Raw genomic sequence first — 11,682 nt, 5'->3', positions numbered from 1 at the left:
CAGGGACATGAGATCGATCCCTGGTCCAGAGGATCCCGTATGCCTCAGAGAAGCTGGGACTGTGTGCCGAAGCTACTGAGCCTGTGTTCTAGAGCCCTGGAAGCTCAATGACTGAAGCGCATGTGCCTAGAGCCTGTGCTCCACAGGGGGAGAGGCCACCACAGTGAGAAGCCCATACGTCGCGATTAGAAGGCCCAAGGCTTGCCGCAACAAGAGAAAACACCCTCGCAGCGATGAAGACCCAGCGTGGCAATAAATAAATAACTTTAAAAACATTAAAAAAAAATCAAATCAGTGCAATTTCTAAGATGTCAGCTCAGTTAAGTTCAGTGGCTCAGTCGTTTCCTACTCTTTGTGACCCCATGGACTGCAGCACACCAGGCTTCCCTGTCTATCACCAATTCCCAGAGCTTGCTCAAACTCATGTCCATCGAGTCAGTGATGCCATCCAACCATCTCATCCTCTGTCGTCCCCTTCTCCTCCTGCCTTCAATCTTTCCCAGAATCAGAGTTTTTTTTCAATGAGTCAGTTCTTCGCATCAGGTGGCCAAAGTATTGGCGCTTCAGTTTCACCATCAGTCCTTCCAATAAATATTCAGGACTGATTTTATTTAGGATTGACTGGTTTGATTTCCTTGCAGTTCAAGGAACTCTCTTTCAAGAGTCTTCTACAACATCACAATTCAAAAGCATCAATTCATTGGGACTCAGTTTATTTACAGTCCAACTCTCACATTCATATATGACTACTGGAAAAATGATAGCTTTGACTAGAAGGACCTTTGTCAGCAATGTAATGTCTCTGCCTTTTAATATGCTGTCTAGGTTGGTCATAGCTTTTCTTCCAAGGAGCAAGTAACTTTTAATTTCATGGCTGGTGTCACCATCTACAGTGATTTTGGAGCCCAAGAAAATAAAGTCTCTCACTGTTTTCATTGTTTCCTCATCAATTTGCCATGAAGTAATGGGACCAGATGCTATGATCTTAGTTTTTTGAATGTTGAGTTTTAAACCAACTTTTTTACTCTCCTCTTTCACTTTCATCAAGTGGCTCTTTAGTTCTTTTTCACTTTCTGCCACAAGGGTGGTGTCATCTGCATATCTGAGGTTATTGATATTTCTCCCAGCAATTTTGATTCCAGCTTGTGCTTCATCCAGCCCAGCATTTCACATAAGGTACTCTGCATATAAATTAAATAAGCAGGGTGACAATATATAGCCTTGACATATTCCTTTCCATATTTGGAACCAATCCATTTTTCCATGTTTGGTTCTAATTGTTCCTTCTTGATCTGCATACAGATTTATCAGAAGGCAGGTCAAGGTGGTCTGGTATTCCTATTTCCTTCAGAATTTTCCACAGTTTGTGGTGATCCACACAGTGAAAGGCTTTGGCATAGTCAATAAAGCAGAAATAGATGATTTTCTGGAACTCTCTTGCTTTTACAATGATCTAATGGATGTTGGCAATTTGATCTCTTGTTCTTCTGCTGTTTCTAAATCCAGCTTGAACATCTGGAAGTTCACGGTTCACATACTATTGGAGCCTGGCTTGGAGAATTCTGAGCATTACTTTGCCAGCGTGTGCGATGAGTGCATCTCTGCAGTAGTTTGAGCATTCTTTGGCATTGCCTTTCTTTGGGATTGGAATGAAAACTGACCTTTTCCAGTCCCGTGGCCGCTGCTGCATTTTCCAAATTTGCTGGCATATTGAGTGCAGCACTTTCACAGCACCATCTTTCAGGATTTGAAATAGCTCAACTGGAATTCCATCATCTCCTCTAGCTTTGTTCATAGCAATGCTTCCTAAGGCATACTTGACTTCTCATTCCAGGATGTCTGCCTCTAGGTGAGTGATCACACCATCGTGGTTATCAGGGTCATTATAAAGGCAATGCCAAAGAATACTCAAATTACCACACAATTGCACTCAACTCCAATCTTTGTCCACCTCATGCGAAGAGTTGACTTATTGGAAAGACCCTGATGCTGGGAGGGATTGGGGGCAGGAGGAGAAGGGGACGACAGAGGGTAAGATGGCTGGTTGGCATCACTGACTTGATGCACATGAGTTTGGGTGAACTCCGTGGGTTCAGGGAGGGAGACCTGGTGTGCTGTGATTCATGGGATTGCAAAGAATGGGACACGACTGAGTGACTGAACTGAACTGAACTAATGATCTATTTTATATGGTTCTTCTGTGTATTCTTGCCACCTCTTCCTAATATCTTCTGCTCTGTTAGTCCATTGTAAGATATACCACAATCAATTTAATGTTAATTTATTATGCAATGAAAAACTTAATAGTTTTAATAATAATGGAATACATAAATCAAATCCCTATGGTTGTACAGTGGAACCTAGAAAAAAATTCAAATGATTAGATTTTATAGACAGAGTACCTGAAGAACCATAGAAGGAAGTCCGTAACACTACAGGAGGCAGTGATGAAAACTATCCCCAAGAAAAATAAATGCAAAAAGACAACATATTTGTCTGATGAGCCCTTATAAATAGCTGAGAAAGAGAGAGAACCAAAAGGGCTCCTCTGTCCATAGGATTTTCCAGGCAAGAATACTGGAGTGGGTGACTGCCACATTTCTTGGCTTCAAGCTCCAAGTTCTTCTCACATCACATATTTCTGACTCACTCTTCTGTCTTCGTCTTTCAGGGACTCATTTGATTAGATTGAGCCTACCCAGGTAATGCAGCATCATAAGGCTAAGGACAACATCTTCTCCCTCAATGTTATTAACCTTAACCCCATGTATAAATCCTTCTACTACATTACCTAGGTCTGGAGATCAGGGCATGGGCATCTTTGGAGGTAAGTGAGCAAGCATTATTCTGCCTACAACAAAAGCAGTAGGTAGGTTCCTTTTTTAAAAAAAGGTGTATATCTATGTTTTTATATATACACACTATATAGTCAGACTGTAAGAGTCTGTGTATATGTTTGCATAGACTTAATAGACTTAAAAGTACAAAAACTAAAATGGTCAGACTATATATATATATATATATTATATATGTGTGTATGTGTTAGTCACTTGGTTGCGTGTGACTCTTTGCTACCGTATGGACTGTAGCCTGCCAGGATCCTCTGTCCATGGGATCCTCCAGGCAGGAATACTGGAGTGGGTTGCCATTTCCTTCTCCAATTATATATATATATATATATATACACACACACACACACAAACACACATACATGCAATGTACATGCCTATATGTTTCATAAAAAAGTATACATTTATAGGACAAAATGCTACTTTCTAAGAAAATAATTTAAAAGTATAACTTTTATTATTGACATACTATTAATTTTGTATAAATATATACATACACTACTCTGTGCCTTCTTCTAATTTTACCTTTTGGACTCTTATCTATATATTGTCCCCAGAGAAGAAAAGTTAGTTGAGCAGAACATTAACAGGAGAGGTTTGTGATTCAGAAAAACAGCAATAATAGCTCTGAACAAGTGCCTTCAGTTTAGCAAGCACTGTAGATATCATGAAAGGCTAAAGAGATGATTAGGAGAATGAAGAGCTTCCTATGTTATGCTCGAGCATTTGAGTTTTATTCTGATATAGTTGAAAATCATGGAATCATTTTACAAAATAAAGCTGCAGCATATGTTCATTTTTTAATAAATTACTGACAGCAGTCTGGATTGGAATTGCAGGGGAGGGTCAAAGCTGAAGGAATGGAGAACAGTTAGGAAGATAATGCAGTAAATGAGAGGAGAAATGTCACTGATCAGAGGCAGTGACAGTAATGACCTTGAAGAGGGTGGATTCTAATGACATCCAGGAAGTATAAGTAAGAGAACCTGACAACAAATTGGATGTGGGGAATAAAGTTAATGGGGGAGAAAGAATGATTTCAAGAATTCTAGCTTTGGAAGCTGGGGCCGGGAGATGAAAGTGTCAACTCATGTTCCTTTAAATGTATGCCTGAGGAACTGTAGCAAGTAAGCTTAGAAAGGCTGATTTATTTTGTGATATACTGGGCTTGGCTGCTCCACATCGAAACTTCAGTCAGAACTGAGTGTCTGGAAAGAATATAAAGATGTAGCTCAGTTCTTATATAACCTTTACCTTTGCTGCTACTGCTAATACCATTCATCTATGAATTCATCTATGATGCCAAACGGACATAAATATAAATTTCTAATTGATACAGAAATGCACTGCATTAAGAGTTTAAAAGAAACTGAGGACATAATGTCAAGGCATGAGAATATACTTGGTGTCTAGGAAGCCTGACGCTGCAAGAAAGGTAAATGATATAATGGAAAACTTAGTTAGAAATCACTTACAGAAAGACATATTTTTCAAACTCCATAATTTCTAAAAATACTTTAACAGAATAACTGGACTTTAGGGAAAATTCTCATAATATCCCTAAGAAGTAATTCAGATGTTATTTTTAACTTCTGTCACTGGGCTGTGTTGTGCTTATGTGCTCAATCGTGTCTGACTGTTTGTGACAATGTGGACTGTCGCCCACCAGGCTCCTCTCTCCATAGGATTCTCCAGGCAAGAATACTGGAGTGGGTTGCCATGCCTTCCTCCAGAGGATCTGCCCAATCCAGGGACTGAACGCAGGTCTCCCGCATTGCAGGTGGGTTCTTTACCATCTAAGCCACCAGGGAAGCCCCTGCTGCTGCTGCTGCTGTCGCTTTAGTCGTGTCCAACTCTGTGAGACCCCATAGATGGCAGCCCACCAGGAAGCCCTTAGTACCTACTAAATTAACTAGGGTTCCTTGGAGGAACCTTGATTTCACTGCTTTAAGCAAGAAAAAGAAACAGGCTTGGTGTGAACTCTGTGAACATTTGGGACACTTTCAAGGTTGTCAGAGGTACTGAAGTCATTTAAAGGGGTTCTCACTGGCCATGCTGCAGTATTTAAAAAGAAGATGAAATATTTAAATTATTATGGTAATTTGGGTTAATCTGAATTTATAAAAATCCATGAGTCCAAAAGAAAAAAGTAGTATAGAATACAGAATAATATATGTAATAATATATGTACTTCTACAAAATTTTTAAAATGACAATTACACAAGTTACAAACTTCAATTATTTTATACTGTAAGTATGCACTTAGTTATGAAACATGAAGACATGCATATATGTACCCATACACATATACACATAAACTTTTATAAAGTACAAACACTAAAGTAGTCAAAAAAAACCCTCAAAAAATGAATACATGCCCCAAGAACAAGTAGGTTAGAAGTAAAGCCAAATATTGATGTTCACTGGAGGTCATAAAAAGGACTATATAAAAAAAGGCAGAGAGTCATTATTTCAAAAATATAAATTAGTCAAAGGTTTAAAACAATGGACTTGTAAGAATTTGCCTTACAAATTTTGAAGAAATATTGTTAAGCTGTATATAATTTTCCAATTGCACAGAGAAATCATTTTATATTATTATATTAGGTCCATTCATTGTTAGGTCCTATGACAGAACATATAATTAATACATCAGTTTTAGAAAAGATACCGAATTTTAAAACCTAATATTTACAACAAACATCATGATTTAGATAGTACAACTTGGTGAGAAAAAAAAAAAAAAAAGACTCAGGTTGCTGTTGAATACTCTACTCTGAAACAATTTCTTTGGAATAAGCATCTATATCTTGAGTCCCACCCAAGAATCAATGATACAGCAATCATAAATTTATAACATTGATATGGTATTCTTTTTATCATGTCTTGAAAGAGAACTATAGTAAATATAAAAATAATATACAGCGGTGGTACTAGTGGTAAAGAATTCGCCTTCCAATGCAAGAGATACAAGAGACACAAGTTCAATCCCTGGGTCTGGAAGATACCCTGGAGAACGAAATGGCAACCCACTCCAGTATTTCTGCCTGGAAAATTCCATGGACACAGAAGCCTGCCAGGCTAAGTCTATGGGGTCGCAAAGAGTTGGACACAACTGAGCACACACACATAAATAATGAAATATTAAAAACATGAAAAAAATGGCAATTAAATGAAGCAATGAAGATTAAATAAAAACTAGTTTGTGTTACAGGCTCTTGGTAATTTTGAACATTCATCTCTGTCTCCTTAACTTGGTGAGACTGTGCTCTGCTCAGAATGTTTCCATACATTGCCAGTTTTATAAGGGCTTTTAGGTTCATCCGTGTTCTAATGTCCAAAAAGTGATCCAGTCTCAGTTACTCTATCACATCTAATGCCAGACTTCTCTCCAATACAATTGTGCAAAATTATCTCACAGTTTCAGTGCGTAGCCTTATGTTCCCCGAGAGCAGGACTTGCATTTTTCTGTCTGGGTTATGTTCTAATTTAGTTTTATTACAAAAATTTTGACATGGGTCTGGAGGAACTCTCATTCATACATGAAGTATGGTCCCAGATAAAGTCAATTCAGTTGTTTTACACAATGGACATCTTGCTCTTTGTTCTTTTACTTCCCTCTTCTCCACCTTTGCACATAGGAAGACACTTCTCTAGGAATGTCCTCCATTTCTGCACATCTTATGAGCAGAGACACTTACTGCCTATATTCTATACTATGTTTCCAAGGATGTTTTTATAGAACGCAGATTTGGAAGACAAAGAATCTCCCTGCAGAGCATAACTGTCCATTTCCACCCATTATAAAGGCTCCCTCCATTATAAAATATTTGGGTTTCCTAAGAAAAATGTTCCTTGCCTACAATTTAATCCATTGTGTGTGCAGATGTCACCTGTCTTTCTTTGTATCACTCTCTAGAAATAGGAGTTTATAGAAGGGATGCAATAAGAGTCGGACACTCTGGCTACTACTACTGAAGTGACTGATTCCTCTGTCTTTGTCCTAGGAGGGCCATGTCTTCTGAGAGCATCCACAAAATGTAAGGGGCTAACTTTTACCTTGCATATAGGGTAAGATCTTAGAACCTCCACAATTCTGGACAGTTTTTGGCAATATGAATAGGATATTGATAGAAACACAATTTTCTGGAAGATGAAAGATGAAGCCTGGTGAGCCAATTAATAGAACCCAAGGGAAGTCCATGGGAATAAATACTGAAAACATTGCCCACATTATATGGATATTCAGGCAATAACTAGTCCTTTACGTAGTTGCCTGTTAATGAGGAGGAATTAGTAGGGTAATTGCAGGCCAAGTCCTGGCAGATAGATTCAAAGGCAGCTGCCCAAATGGTATCCTGGCTTGGTGCTAACCATCATCCAGGCAAGTGAATTTTGTTGTATTTGTGACAGTCAGCCTTTAGGTCCTCCTAGGTGGGTAGATGTTTCAGATCTCTTTCATAAGAGTTACAGAGATATGTACCTATACTAAGCATGGTAAGGTGAAATTTGTAACCACTATGTGCAAAACCAGGTGAATTATTAGAACTCTGGATAGTTCATTTAAGATGAAATGGGCATGCAATACCTGTTAAAGAAAAACTGCATCACTTGGAAAACTTTATGGCCCAGCTTCTATATATATCAAGCTAATCACAGTTCATTTGGAGCCAAGAAAATATCTCAGAGTTTTTGCAGTGGGCTCTGGTACTTGTCAGACTGTAATTTGGCCCTGCTAGGGAGATATCCCTGGGATAGACAAATTCGTTTAAGAAACAACTATTAAGACACTGACTAGTGTTCATGGTAAGGGCTTGTTCTCTGATGAGACCAATTGTAATCAAGCTACTGATCGAGTCTGCCCCTCAAAAACTGCCACTGTTGATAACTGGATCCCTCTCCAAATCACATGGAAACAATCTACTAAAGAGATTGCATGTAGATAAAAGACTGTGTCATTCTGATGCAGAGTCTACATCTGCATGCAAGGTTTATGACTCCTATCAGAAGCTGGTCCATTTGTATTGAAGTGAGAGGGGCAGAATCAAATGAGACTTCACTTCACTTGGGCTTCCCTAGTGGCTCAGACCATAAAGATTCAGCCTGCAATGTGGGAGACCTGGGCTAGATCCCTGAGTTGGGAAGATCCCTTGGAGGAGGGCATGGCAACCCACTCCAGTATTCTTGCCTGGAGAATCTCCATAGAAAGAGGAGCCTGGCGGGCTACAGTCCATGGGGTCTCAAAGAGTTGGACGAGACTGAGTGACTAAGCATAGTACACACAGCACACACACGGTATTATTCTACTAATTTTTATATCTGTAAATATACAATAAGTTCCTTGAAGTCTGAAGCTACCTTTGTAAAGCACCAACCCACCAACTTCAAACTCAATGTAAATAATAAATGCTTGCTAAATGAATTAACAGATGAACATATTCCACACCACTAATTCAATTACTTAAAAATGTATGATGATATGGTCAAGTGACGAGAAACTGAAATTAAAAAACAGCTTCATACAGTCATTTTGGGTGATGATAATGTAGTTTTTATTTTATACTACTATTGCTTTAATATTTTTATATGCAAAATTACCTTTAGAAACATAGCTTTATCCTTCTATGAGCATATGAATAATGAACACTGCTTTTACACATCATTAGCAATTAGGTTTTCAGATAAGTTAGCTGTCATATTGAAAAGAGCACAGATATCGGATTATGGGATGCTAAGCAGATAAGAATAAATGTTGGACACATCTTCACAAAACATTCAATGGGTTGTCCTGGAAACATAAGGAGCAACAGAGTGAAACAGGAAGGAAACAAGCCTAACCAATAGGCATCTACCATATAGCACACAGAACTCTGCTCAATATTTTCTCACAACCAAAATGGGAAAAGAACTTGAAAAAGAATAAATACATGTATATGTATAAGTGAATCACATTGCTGTACACCTGAAACTAAGGCAACATTGTTACTCAACTATACTCCATTATACAATTGTAGAAAGTCATGTATAATTAAAGACAGAATTCTGAAAAAAAGTTTTTTAAAAATTAAAGTTATATACAATGTGCTTTTAATAACTTAAAGTAATGAATTATATGTCATTAAAATACCAACAGAGTAGTAATAATATTGGGATATATTAAAAAAATAACATGGGTGTACCTCTCTATGAGAAATTATAATATTCACTCTGAAAATGAAAAAGGCAATTTTTTCCTGTTTTACCATTTTACTTACTTTTCAGACTCATTCCTTTGTTACACTCTGTTTTTCACATTGAAAAAGTATGCTTTTGTTCTCTATATTTATGAGCCTGCCTCTATTTTGTTATATTCATTACTTTTTTAAATTTTAAACCAGCAGTAGTTGCCAGTGGGGAGAAGGAAGGGGGCAGGGGCAACATAGGAATAGGGGAGTAAGAGGTACAAAGTATTAGATATAAAATAAACAACAAGGGTATATTGCACAACACAGAGTATATAGCCAATATTTTATAAAAACTATAAATCGAATACAACCTTTACAGTTGTGAATCACTATACTGTATACTTGTAACATACAATATTGTACAAAAACTATACCTCATTTTTTGTCTTTCCTCAATAACATAAATGTGAAGGCTTTTGTTTTGCTACACTGGGTTTCATAAAACAATGAACACAGTATATTGGAAGTTTCACTAACATTGTTTTACCTAATAACTCTTTTCTTTTTTTTTTTAATAACTCTTTTTTAAGAATTATAATTTAAAATTATGCTAAAATAGAGTTGGTAAAAAAGTACAAGCCCAACCTTGCTTTTTTGGAAATTACTCTAAAATCTGTCAGTTTCAATGTTTATAAATTATAAAATGTCTCTTTCAAAATCTAGGTCCCAACAGTATAAACTGAATAATCCTAGTGACTATTTACCAGAACAGCAACTTCAAAGAGGAAGTTTATCTTTTTCTGCTATGGTGCTATGCTAGTTGACTATATTGTTTACTAAATCAATCATTCTGAAAGCTAAATTCCTTCTACATTTAAGTTTCATAATTTTCTCTTTTATTTATTAGTAAAAGAATATGCATTTATGCCCTCTCCATTGAGTGTCTAGAATTTTCACCTTTATCTTCCTCAAAATCTTCCACTTGATCATTTTGTTAAAAGGAAATAGGATTAATTAAAGGAGATTGTCTACACAAAATATATATATATGTGTGTGTATGTATATATATATATATATATATACTTTTCCTATTGATATCGACATATTCCACCTTCAAAAAACAATAAAAAACAGCAAGTGAATATACTGTATAATATAGATATATTAATAATTATATGTTGATTCTACTTCCTTTTGGCTGTCATTCATTTATTTATTCAAAAAACATTTATCAAATGTTTATCTTATGTCTGGCACTGAGTTAGTCAGTGCAATGTGCCCATGAGAATGACAAGTGTGATGGACATCTGGACAGTGGATACGGATAAGTGACAAGGGCCCACGGGAGGGTCAAAAAAGGCAGATCATTGACCTAGGGATCAGAAAATTCTAAAAAATTTTAAAAATTCTAAAAATGGGCTTCCCTGGTGGCTCAGATGGTAAAGAATCCACCTATAACGTGGGAAACCTGGGTTCAATCCCTAGGTTGGGAAGAAACCCTGGAGAAGGAAATGGCAACCCACTCCAGTATTCTTGCCTGGAGAATCCCCATGGACAGAGGAGCCTGGCGGGCAACAGTCCATGGGGTCGCAGTCGGACATGACTGAGCGACTAAACACACAGTGCAAATAGCTTATGAGTAGTTGCTGGATAGGCAAAATGGAGCAAGAGGAAGGAGACCAGTATTTAAACCACAGAGAACACGTTTGAAAGTAAAAGTGAGATGAAAAGTATAATCAAAGATCAGTGCTGTATTTCTGATAAGGAAACAGTGAGAAAATGGAAAATCTGGTTAGCTAGGGTTATATAATAAATAATGTATAGCCTTTGTTGAAGAATTTGTACATTTTTCCTAAATTTAACGTGAAGCCAGTTGAGGGGGGCTGGTGACAACTTATGTTTTGGAAAATTAACCTATGCTGCTTTCAGGGAAATGACTGAGAACTGTCACTTACCCAAACGGGAATTAACAATTGCTGTTATATATATATTTATATATATATATATAACAAAATATATATGCCTTGTATATATAACAAAAACAAGGATGGTTGGGAGAAGTAGAAGAGTTGTTCATATTTAAAGATGGAGTCAATAGAGTTTGGTGATTGATAATGATAGACAAATGAATGGCTATGTCTGATTCCTGACTTCTTGGCAATTAGATTTATGGTGCTATCAATCACTGGGAAAGAAATCTTAGGTAAGGAGATAAGTTTGCTAAGTTACAGTACTCAAATTATAAGAAGATAGTTTACTGATATTTAAAATTTTCAAACTGAATTTAAAAATTTGGCAGATAGTGTCAGTCTAAAATATGTAATAACTTTTTCAGATTTCTTCATAGCACTTACACAAAGAGGAGAGAAAATCTCTAGAAGACATGATGTAAGTAGTGAGAAACTCTGGCTAATTATACTTTAGGGACATAGACTGCCTAACTCAGATTTAAAACATGGATAATTTAAATTTCTGCACCTTGTATAGCCTATAAAAATATAAAGCCAAAAATGTACATACAAAACCTTCGTGAGTAAATATTTAAGTCATATATAATTTCTGTAGAATCTGGTTCATAAATGTCAATTTTGTGTGGGCTCTAAGTACATAATTCTTGGACACATTTTGATCTACTGGTGTTACAAATGAACACAGAGAAAATAAAAATT

The sequence above is a fragment of the Bison bison genome, unplaced genomic scaffold, assembly GCF_000754665.1.
Source record: "Bison bison bison isolate TAMUID 2011002044 unplaced genomic scaffold, Bison_UMD1.0 scf7180017864347, whole genome shotgun sequence".
In the NCBI taxonomy this organism is placed as follows: domain Eukaryota; kingdom Metazoa; phylum Chordata; class Mammalia; order Artiodactyla; family Bovidae; genus Bison; species Bison bison.
The sequence above is the reverse complement of the archived record's forward strand: the minus strand, read 5'-3'. Positions refer to the sequence as shown.